Source organism: Antechinus flavipes, chromosome 1 (assembly GCF_016432865.1).
Source record: "Antechinus flavipes isolate AdamAnt ecotype Samford, QLD, Australia chromosome 1, AdamAnt_v2, whole genome shotgun sequence".
Classification (NCBI taxonomy): domain Eukaryota; kingdom Metazoa; phylum Chordata; class Mammalia; order Dasyuromorphia; family Dasyuridae; genus Antechinus; species Antechinus flavipes.
The window spans coordinates 403,521,218-403,533,681 of NC_067398.1; the positions used below are offsets into that span (position 1 = coordinate 403,521,218).

The window sequence follows — 12,464 nt, forward strand, 5'->3', positions numbered from 1 at the left end:
TATATCTTCTGTGATCAATTCTGATGGACGTGGCTCTCTTAAACATTGATATGATTCAAATCAGTTCTCCTAGTGCTGTGAGAAAGAAAGCCATCTACACCCAGAGAGAGAACCAGGGAACAGAGTTTGGAACACAACATAGCATTCTCACTCTGTTGTTATTTGCTTTCATTTTGTTTTCTTTCTCAGTTTTTTTTTTCTTCCTTCTTGATCTGATTTTTATTATGTAAAAGATTGCTGTATAAATATATACAAATATATTGGATCTAACATGTATTTCAACATATTTTACATGTATTGGACTACTTACCAGCAAGGGGAGGGAGTGGGGGAAAGGAGAGGAAAAATTGGACAAAAGGTTATGCAAGGGTCAATGTTGGAAAAATTACCCATGCATATGCTTTGTAAATAAAAAGCTTTAATAAAAAAAAAAGAAAAAAATACTGTGATCTTGAGAGATGTAATTTCTGGCTAATTAATCATATTAATAAAACTAGGCGGCGGCAGTGATGGCATCAGGGAGGGCACTGCTTTGAACAGCTAAGTCCACTTGGAACATCTGCAAAGCTCACAAGACCTGATGAATATGCAGTGCTATAAACTGCTCTGCCTTCTAGTAATTATCAGATGAAAAACTGTTTCAACCATAGTATATCATGGTCTCAGCTCTCTTATATCGAGAAGATGATAGAAAGATCCCGAGCTATGTCCTGGCTAAGATGGAGGAAGATATCCCCCATGGGTATATTACATCCTTGGTTGTCTGTCAGCTAGATATAGCCAAAAATTCATGAACCAAGTCCTGAGAGGCATGATTGAAAACTTGAATGTAAAACATGTCTCCCTGCATATCAGAAAAAGTATCCGGGCAGCTCTGCATCTGTATTCCAGCACACAATTTTCAGATTAGTGAGGTGGAGCCCAAATATATGCTGACAGGGAGGACACCTATGCAATGAAGCAAGAGCTGAGGAAGCCACTGGAGGTGAAAGAGAAAAGCAAACATCTGGTTCTAGATTCCCTGGAGAACAAGATGGATCCCAAAGTCAACTATGTGGGGGACAGCTGTCATGAGAAGAAGGGCCTTGACAACAAAGACCTTAGTGATGTCAGTGAGACCACAGAGAGCACTGACATCAAGGACAGCTCTGAGCCTTCAACTCAGCATCCTAAAGTCCCCAGACTCTGGGGTTCATCTGTCACTTCCATCTCTGTTTCTCTTCCCCTTGTCCACCATAAGTTCTTTCAATCAAACCATTTGGAGCTCTGGGGGCTGTGTATTTCAAATAAATAAATAAAACTAGCATGTTTATTAATAAAAGAATGGACATTTGGACATCCCCTCAGATCAAACACCCCTTTTGGTGATAAGCTCACAGTTTATATACCCTTGGAAGAGTTTTTCTGAGGGTGATAATCAACTCTGATTAGTTAAAAATTAATGAGACAATGAATATTACAATGAGAGCTCGGGTTGTATTACAATGAGGGTCTTGGAAGTACATGACAGCCAAATCTTGATCAAAGAGAATTATTTCTATATCATCTGTCTGACAAAGGGGAGAATCAGCATTTTCTCAGGCCTGTCTAAGTAAATACAATGAGCACATTTCTGAATGAAGAAATGGAAGGGTAAAACCTTGATTCTCATTCAATAACTAGTTATTAGTACAAGAAAGAAATAATAATTTCTCTCAATACCATCTATTATTCATTACCTGAGCTAAGCTTTAAAAGTCTCAGAGAAGCCAATCATTACTATTGAATAAATATGTAAATGAATATGTGAATGACAGTTTATTAAGAATTATTGACTTCAAGAAGATTACATTCTAAAAGGGGAAAATAACATTTGTAGGGGAATAGTGGTTAGGGAAGAATATTTTGAATGAAAACTCCCAAGAATAGTGAGTGAATTCAAAGAGCAATTGACTGACTGATACATCCTTTCTAAGAATTGTTCTGTTGATTAGAATATTCTTTTCAGATATAGAGTAGGAAAGGATAATAGAGTAGTAAAGAGAGAGCAAGAAGAAGAAAAGTATTAGCATGTTGATGATCAGGAAATATTGTAGTAGGTCTGGGATCAGGCAAAATATGGTGACTGTTTACTAGTCAGAAATCCATGAAACCAGGGTAGAAGCTTGCAAGCCACTGTAGTTTGAAGATGATTGGGAAGAGTTCCTGGAAACTCCACCATACACACACACACACACACACACACACACACACACACACACATACACACACACACATACACACACATATGTGTATATGTATATATATATATACACACATATACACATACAGACCAAAGCAGCTGCCTTACTGGTAATTAAAGGCATCATTTTATCTATTATATTCTATCAATTATATTCTAAGCATTATAATAAACGCCTTAAAAATATTATCTCATTTGTTCCTCACAACAACTCTGTGAGGTAGATACTGTTGGCTTATATTACACAACCTAGTAAATATCTGAGGCTGGGTTTGATCTCAGATCCTCCTGATTCCAGAACAGTTTCTCTACCTATTGCACTACCTAACTTCTCTACAAGTATAGGGAGGAATGTGAAAATGAGTGCAAGAAGGAAACAATCTATACTAAAACGTTCACTGGATGTGAAGATCTGAAATCCATTTGTAGCAGCTGAGATCTTTGCCAAGTTTCATTTAAGAATAGCTGCTTCTAATATTTGGAAACAGATCAGTATGCTAATAAATATATGGGTTTATATACTTGTAGATGATTTAACTATAGTGATATTAGTTAACATGAAATGGAACCACATTGAACTCTTATCCACAGAATGATTTTAGACAAAGGAGCAAAATATTTACCACTGGGCTCAAATAATATTGATACAAAAATCCTGTACTAAGGACATGATGTTCGTGAAGAGAGGGCTAGGCCTATAGATAAGAATTTAAACCCCATTTTTGACCTTAATTAGTAGTATAATCAGAGTTAAGTCATTTAATTTCTCTAATTTCCACATGCACAAAAATGAGAATAATTCCATTCATTGGTAATGAATGTGGTCAGTAAAAGACCACAGAATATAAAAGAATTGCTTCTGGATTGAATAAGTCAAAATAATGTAGTTTTACTTTCTTTTTATATAAATAAATTTTCAATGTTTAAAATGTTTAAATATTAAACATTAAACCATTTTAAACATTAACAATTTTAATATTCATCTTTTAAATTTTTGAATATTAAATTTTTCCAACTCCTTCCCTATTCCTTGAGAAGTCAAGCAACATGTTATTGATTATATGTATGAAGTCATGCCAAACCTTTCCATATTATCGATATTGCTAAAAAAAAAAAAAAAAAAAGCACACACAGAAAAACCAAGAAAAATAAAGAAAGTGAAAAAAAGTATGCTGTGATTTGCACTTAGAATTCATCATTTCTTTCTTTGGAGGTGGAGAGAATTCTGTTTTCTAAGAAGAGGGAAAACATAATTTACAAAATATAAACCAGAAAACTGGGCTGGAATTCTAGGTAAAATTGTAGAGTTTATTATTAAAGAAGTAGTCAGTGAGTATCTAGAAGAGGAAGCAGTGATCACAAAAAATTAGCATAATATCATCAAGACATATCATACTAGAATTACTCTCTTTCCCTTTTTAAAATAAAAAGCTTTATTAAATTGTTAAATCAGGAGAAGACTATAGATATAATTAGTCTACATTTTAACAAGACATTTGAGAAAAATTTTGATTCTATTTTTGTAGATAATCTTAAGTAATACTAAATTTAAAACTGAGATTTTTATCTGAAAACAATTCAAGTGATATAGAGTATGGGATGGAATGGAAATATCATGGAAGTGGAGGGAAAAATAAGTAAAGAGACTTTTGAGTGAGATGATGATAGAGTTAAGTGGACTTGGAATTAGTTGAATGATAAAATCCAAAGCATAGTCATTAATAGGATGGTTTTTAACCGTGAGGAAAGTCTCTAGTAGAATTCCTTGGAGATATATCCTTGCTAACTTCTATTTAGTTTTTTTTTTTTTTTAATTCAAGTGTTGGATTTTGGCCCAAACACTATAATTCTTAACATTATAAATGTCATAAAACTAAGAGAGATAACAAATGTATCATATAGGATTGATAGTGAAATTCCAAAAAGATCAACAAACTAAAAAAATTGAAGTAAATACTAGGAGATGGAATTTAACAGTGATTTTAATAGGGATAATTGTCAAGTTCCACAGTATGTATCAAACATCAAACAGGTATAGAATAGGTGAGGCATGGAAAGACTTGTTCGTGTTTTTTAAAAAATCTAATTTTAGTGGACCTTAACTTCAATATAATGCAAGATGATGACTAAGAAAAAATAATCATAATCTCTACTATATTAGTACATGCACAATATAAAAAACAAGATAAATGATAGTTCCATTATATTATTACTTGGTCATATTGTGTTCAGTTCCAAGCAACAGATTTTTGGAAGAAAGATTGATAAGCAGAATACAGGGAAGAGAAAATAGAATAGCAGTAGATCTCAAGGTTATTATACTGTAGGAAAGTTAGTTGAGTAAACTGGAAGTGTTTAGTCTGGAGAAGACAAAATGTGAAAGGTTAATGAGGATGGGACTTGAAAAAAGAGTGTTGAATCTAGCAGTTATGTCTAACAGGTGACTCTAGAGAGATCTATTTTAGTAAAGTTGTGATGGAAGTCAGATGGCTTAGGGCTGGGGAATTGGTGAATATGAAGGATTAGAGAACAGATATTCTCTGTTTCTGTCTCTGTCTGTCTCTGTCTCTGTTTCTCTGTCTCTCTGTCTCTCTGTCTCTATCTTTGTGTGTATGTGTGTGTGTGTGTGTGTGTGTGTGTGTGTGTGTGTGTGTGTGTCTGTGTCTGTGTCTGTCTCTTGTCTCTCTTCATTTCAGAGCCATTTTCCTAGTGACCTATATTTGTAACCTCAAAATCTTACCTGGTTCTTCACACTGTGGTCCCTCCATATCATTTCCATGGCTTTTAGAGGCAGCAAGTCTAAATGATTCATTTTAGAAATTTGTGGCAAAATAGAGAAGTGGGGAACATTTCCTTGAGAGAATAGAAAAATTAAGAGAATAATTTGGTGGGTTTTTTTTTTTTTTGGTTTTATCATTTTTTTTAGGATGAACATGTTTATATATGAAAAGCAAAGTATCAGGGTAGAAAAACTTAAGGTGGATTGTTGAGAAGATCCTAGAGAACAAAGCAAGAAATTACATTAAGACATAATAAAAATAGTTAATTTTGGCATGAAGAAAGGATATCATTGATATGTAGAGTAAAGGAGGCAAGGATAAGTGGTGAATCTACATTTTAATCTCTGGTTAATGGGCATTGATGCAGCTCATAATAGAAAACTCAATAAAGTTGGAAATGTTGTCTGCAGGGGATAATAGGAAAGTGAAATCAGAAGAAAGATAACCATCAGGTATGTATATAAGGATTGCTTTGCACTTGTGAAGGATCATTCAAGATTAGACACATGAATTTATAGTAGTACTAGTAAGCAAAATGTTATTACTTTCTCTAGTAACACTGGATTGGGAGTAAAAGTTTTTTTTTTTTTTTTTAATGGAAAATCATGGTAGTGACTCAAAATTAGATGTTAGAAAGGTGACAGCTTAAAAAGAAGAGATTCAAGATTAAAACATGATACCCATTGAAATTATTAGGCAAAGAGTAAGAACTATAAAAGATAAGCCATATCAAGGATGAAGTGATCAGGTTATATAGTGGAAAGGACATCATGCCATATCAAGAAAACATGGGTTCAAATCTTACTTCTGATAATTTTCTAATTACATGACCTTGAGTAAGTCACTTAACTTTTCAACATTAGTTTTCTTATCTGGAAAATGAGAATTATAATATTGCAGTACCTAACATCTTAAGTTGTTATAAGAATCTAATGATGTAACAACTCTCCATCCTTGTAAACCTTAAAGTATTTTAACTGTACAAAGTATTGGGTTTGATTGAATGAGAAAATGGGGAGAGACTGAGAGACTTGCTACTAGTTATACAGAGAATAAAGAACAGGTGTAAATAAAGTGTGGCAGTGGAAGAACAGGAAAGACTGGAAATTATGATTAGTAAGAAAGATTGTAGCTTCCTAAAAGAAAGTATTTAGAGGGGTTTGTGAATTCTAAAGTGTTACCTCAATTGTGACAGTATAGTGATGGATTTTGTGGGAATTTAGGAAGTTAATAATGCCTGTAGTGAGAATATGAAGACATTTACTAGTTGTGTTATCTTGAGCAAATCATAATCTCGATTGTCTCAGGAAGGAAGCAAGGGAAGGAAGGAAGGAAGGAAGGAAGGAAGGAAGGAAGGAAGGAAGGAAGGAAGGAAGGAAGGAAGGAAGGAAGGAAGGAAAAAAGGAAGAAAGAAAGAAAGAAAGAAAGAAAGAAAGAAAGAAAGAAAGAAAGAAAGAAAGGAAGGAAGGAAGGAAGGAAGGAAGGAAGGAAGAAGGAAGGAAGGAAGGAAGGAGGGAAGGAAGGGAGGAGGGAAGGGAGGAAGGAGGGAAGGAAGGAAGGAGGGAAGGAAAGAAGGAAGGAAGAAGAAAGAAGAAGGAAGGAAGGGAGGGAGGGAGGGAGGGAGGGAGGAAGAGAGGGAGGAAGGAAGGAAGAAGGGAGGAAGGAAGGAAGGAAGGAAGGGAGGGATGAAGGGAAAGAAGAAGGAAAGGAGGGAAGATGGGAAGAAGGGAGGGGGAGGAAGGGATGAAGGGAAGAAGTAAAAGAGGAAAGAAGGGAGTAAGGAAGAGAGGAAGGAGGGAAGGAAGGAGTTAAAAAAAAGTGGTGATGAACATAATTTGTATGAATCATTGATGCATTTCAACCTTCTAGCCTCCAGCACTTGGCACAACTTCACATTTAGTAGGCATGTAATAAATGCTGATAATTCTACTGAATAGACAGCAGAGACAGATAATCATACCAAGTGATATAAGCAGACATAAGAAACTTTAGAAGAAAGTTTGTTACCATCTGAATAATGTTAGTAAAAGTATAGTCTGGAAGTAGGAAGTGGGAAATAATGAGAAACATGTATGTCCTAAAGGAACAGTAGAGAAGTCCCGCCTTGAATAAATTGAAAAAGTGATATCAAATCATCTGATGAAAATAAGATTTCTGATAGTTCCAGGAGTTTAAAAAAAAATCTATCATAGGTTGTTTGTTTGTGTGTGTGTGTGTGTGTGTGTGTGTGTGTGTGTGTGATTTTTACTGTAGTTTGTATCCAATGAGGAACTTTCGCTTCATATGTGGATCAACACCTTATCTGCAATTAGTTTTAAGAAGTTTGAGGGCACTAAAGGGGTAAGCAGTCTACCAAGAAACAATATGTCAGAAATTTTAGTTCTGTTTTTTACAACTCTAAAACCAGCATTCTACCCAAATGCCACACTCCCATTCAGAATGAAGGTGAGTTTGTTAATAATATATTGATGATAGAGAGAGTTGGAGTGGGGAGGGATAGTCTCCTCTCCTTTTTCCTCTTTCCTTTTTCCTTTTCCTCCTCTCCTTTTGCTCCTCATTTCCAGATTAAATTCTCATTTTTATTTCTCTGGGACAAAAAAAAAAGTCATTAAGAGAATATCCTGATGTTTCCTTTGATCTCACATTCTATTTCTTATTCTCCTGAAGCAATTTCATTCAGTAGGCTTTTATGTCTCTGAGACCTCCAATTTCTCATGCCCATTAATATTTTCTATTATCTTATTAAAATATGATAATCTTTCCCTTATTATGAAGTTTATGGATTTTATTTTGACATTTAAAGATGACTTGCCTCTAATAGTATGTATGGAGGTTATTTACATAAATTACAGTGCTTTGAGATTAAGTATAATGAATGGGACAGTATTGAACTCTTAGAAGTCAAAGGATCATTTAACTCTTGTCTAGTCCTACCAAGCACTAATCACTCTCCTCACCCTGCTGCAACAGAAGAAGGCACAGAGGATGAAAAAGCTTTGGGAAGCTGTCATAGTTGTGACTCTCCAATAAACTGAACTATTTTTGCATAACACCTATGTTATTCTTGTTCATGAAGATTTAAGTGTCCAAATGCCCTCAAAAGAAATAATAATCTCTTCTTGGCCAAACAAATAATTATTCAAAACTGAAATGAGCTTTCAAATATTTTGTTATGAATTGTAAAGTTGGATATTAGCTAGAATATGAGGATGGGAATGAGAGGGCAAATTACCTTGGATTAAACTAACAATTTTGCTACTTATTTCTAATAAAATAACCATCAAAGTCCGGTCCATTAGTTATGGATTTGATTCATTTATTACATGAAGTATTTCTACAAGAAAATTTAATCCCATATTGGACATGCTAGATTTGACATAATGATCCTATTATTTGGTCTTAGCATTAAATGTCCAGTTTTTTGCAGCCCCATTGGACTTCTTAGTCCCATCTAGCTCTTACTGATGATAAACCAAAGCTTTTCCCTTCTTTCTGTTTTATTTCTCTTTCCTTTTTGACTTCAGCAGAACTAGATTATGTTAGAATAAAAGAACCACATGCAGGTTTCAAAGTCAAGGGGCCTAGACTTATTATTCTCTATTCTGTTGACTCCTTGACCTTAGAAATAGCCCACATTTTTTCTGTTCTTCAATCTCCTCATCTATAAAATGAGGATGAATGTTTGGCTGTGCATAGCTTTGTAAGCTTTAGTGACTAGAATAGTTACTTACCAAAGGATCAAAAAATCTGAAGTCTAATTGAATTTTTCCTAAAGAACTCATCTAATGGAAGTTAGTTAATTTTAATTCATTTCATTTTTTTAGGGCTACAGATCCTCTTTAAACTAAAAGTAATGCAATCTGTCTATGTTATCCTTTACAAGAGGTAGTATGATGATAAAGGAGATAAGAAATGTGTCATATGTTGTGCTTTGGACTCCAAGTACCTACAGCGAAATATTATGTGTTTATGTACATCATACACCTTGTTTTTTTATTTAATACTTAAATTAATGCTTAATAAACGGTTTTTGAAAATTGGCTTTTGGCAAGAAATCTTATAATCTCAGTTTTTATTTTTTACCTTCTTTATGATGATGACAAAGCTATTTATGATTGATTCTTCACAAGTGATAGATGCTAAAAGTTTTATTCCTGTTTTGTAAATGAGGAAAGTAGGACTCAGGGAGATTAAGTGATTTGTTCAGGATGTGTACCTAGTAAATAGGAGAACAACCTTCTTGTGGTTCCTCACTCATAATATTTCATTTCATCTCCTTGTGGCTTTGAAAAAGCTATCTTCCATACATGGAACATACTACTTCCTCATTCTGAACTCTTAGAATCACTATTTTTTTTTCAAATACCGTCACTTTTTACATTAAGTTTTTTCTAATCTTTCTCATTTCTTAGTCCTCCCTTCTCATTCCCTCCAAATACATTCTTAAAAAAATTTCATATATATATATGAATATATATGATATGTATTATAGTGATATTTTCATTGTATGATATTTATTTATATACAATTTATAGTGATAATTACATTTAATTATTATTAACAAATTATTTTAAATTTAATTTAAACTTAAATATTTTATTAATAAATTAATGCATTATTAACAAAAATACAATTAATACTTAAGTGATATTGTAATGATTAATAATAATAGGTTAATATATACAATTTATTATTCCATAATATATTTCTAAATTATTATTGATGTTATACATTGATATTATTGATATATAATGATATATATAATATGCAACAGATTATATGTATCATTATAAAATATATGTATAAATTACATATTATAATGTATAAGGAATAGACAGACAGACAGATGGATAGATAGGCACATACATGTCATGTACCCTGATCTGAGTGAATGAAAACTTGTTAAGGATAAGGACTGTATCATATTTGTGTCAGAAAGACTTCTTGGAAGTGCTCATAAATGACTTTAAAAAGAAAATAAGAGAGAAGAAAAATGAGGAAAAGACATGCAAAAGAGAATCAACAGCTTAGAAAAGGAATTTTTAATTCCTCAAAAATAAAATAGGCCAAATGCAAAAAAAAAAAAAATCCACTGAACAAAACAGCACTTTCAAAAGAAGAATTAACCAACTGGAAAAAAAAGATCCAAAAACTAACTGAAGAAAATCACCCATTAAAAAAAAAAATAGAAGCTAGTGACCTAGAAGATGTGAAAATTCAAAAAAACCAAAAGGAATGAAAAAAATGGAAGAAAATGTGAAATACTTCATTAGAAAAACAGGATCCAGAAGAGACAATTTAAAAATTATTGGTCTATCTGGAGGCCATGACCAAAAGAAGAGCCTGGATAGCATTCTTCAAGAGATCATCATAGAAAACTGTCCTGATATTCTAGCAACAGAGGGAGAAATATTAATTGAAAGAATCCATTGATCACCTTTCCAAGAGATCCCACAAGGAAAATCCCAAGGAATATTCTCAATCCAAGGGAAAAAATACTGCAAGTTGCCAGACAAAAACAACCCAGGATCTGGCAGCTTCTATAATAAAGGATCAGATGACTTGGAATACCATATTGCTAAAGGAAAAGGACCTGGGATTAAAACCAAGAATTAGCTACCCAGCAGACATAGCTGAAACAAGGATGCCTATTATCATCTCTGTTATTCAACATTGTACTAAAAACGTTGGCTTTAGTAAAAAGAATATATATATATATATATATATATATATATATATATATATATATATATATATATATATATTAGAATAGGCAATGAAGAAACAAAACTATTATTCTTTGCAGATGATATGATGATCATCAGCATTTCTATATGTTACCCAAAAATCCCAGCAGCAACAGATATAAAGAGGAATTTCATTTAAAATAATTGTAGACAAAATAAAAAATTTGGATGTCTACCTGCTAAGACAAACCCAAGAACTATATGAACAGAATTATAAAACACTTTTCACACAAATAAAGTCAGATCTAAGAAATTAGAGAAATATCAATTGCTTATGAGTAGGCTGAGTTATATAATAAAAATGACAGTTCTACCTAAGTTGATATATTTGTTCATTATACCAATCAAACTTCAAAAAATTTTATAGAGCTAGGAAAAAAATCAAAATTTATCTGGAAGAACAAAAGTCAAGAATATCAAGGAAATTAATTTTAAAAAAATCCTAAGGATGGTGGCCTAGCAGTATCAGATTTAAAACTCTATCATAAAGCAGCAATCATCTGGCTAAGAAATAGAGTAGTGGATTGTTGGAATATTAAATACATATGGCATAATAATCGGTGACTACAATAATCTAGTATTTGATAAACCCCCCAAGCCTCAAAGCTTCAGCTTCTGAGATAAGAATTATTTCACAAAAATTGCTTGGAAAACTGGAAAATAATATGCCAGAGACTCAGCATAGACTTACATTTCACACTTGATACCAAAATAAGGTAAAAATGGGTTCATGATTTAGATATAAGGGGTAATACCATAAGCAAAATAGTAGAGCAAGAGATAGTATATGTGAAGAGCTGTGGAGAAGAAATGAATTTATGACCAAAGAAGAACAAGAGAACATTATGAAATGCAAAATGGACAATTTTAATTGTATTGAATTAAAAAGGGTTTGCACAAACAAAACCAATACAAAGATTAAAAGAGAAGCACAAAGCCAATATTTCTGATAAAGTACTCAATTCTCAAATAAATAGAGTAGTATCAAATTTACAAGAATATAGTCATTTCTCAATTGATAAATGGTCAAAGGATATGAACAGACATTTTCAGATGATGAAATTAAAGCCATCTATAATGATATGAATCACTAGGATTAGAGAAATGAAAATTAAAATAACTCTGAGGTATCACTTCACACCTCTCAGGTTGGCTAAGATGACAGGAAAAGATAATGATAAAGGTTGGAGGGGATGTGGGAAAACTGGGACATTAATGCATTGTTAGTGAAGTTTTGAACTGATCAAACTATACTGGAAAACAATTTGGAACTATGTCTAAAAGGCTACAAAAGTGTTCATACTCTTCCATGCAGCAGTGGCATTACTGGGTCTATATCCCAAAGAGATCATAAAGGAGGAAAAAGGACCTGATTTTTAAAAAAAGTTTTGTAGCAGTTATTTTTTGTGATAGCAAAGAATTAGAAAATAAGTAGATGCCCATAAGTTGGGGAATGGCTGAACAACTTGTGGCCTATGAAAGTAATAGAATATTATTGATCTATAAAAAATGATGGACAAAAAAAGATTTACAGGAACTGATGCTGAGTGAAACAAGCAGAACCAGGAATACATTGTAAAGAGTAACAAAAAGAATATATGCCATGAAACTATGAAAGACTTGATTCTTCATAATGGTTCAGTGATCCAAAGCAATCCCAATAAATTTTGGATAGAAAATACCATCTGCATACAGAAAAAGAACTATGGAGTTTGA

General features: G+C 32.9%; 1 pseudogene; it reads left to right on the top strand.

The window, feature by feature from the left end:
• Window positions 1-550: 550 nt before the first annotated feature.
• On the top strand, window positions 551-1,294 carry LOC127546179 (N-alpha-acetyltransferase 10-like; annotated as a pseudogene).
• The last annotated feature ends 11,170 nt before the right edge of the window (window positions 1,295-12,464 follow it).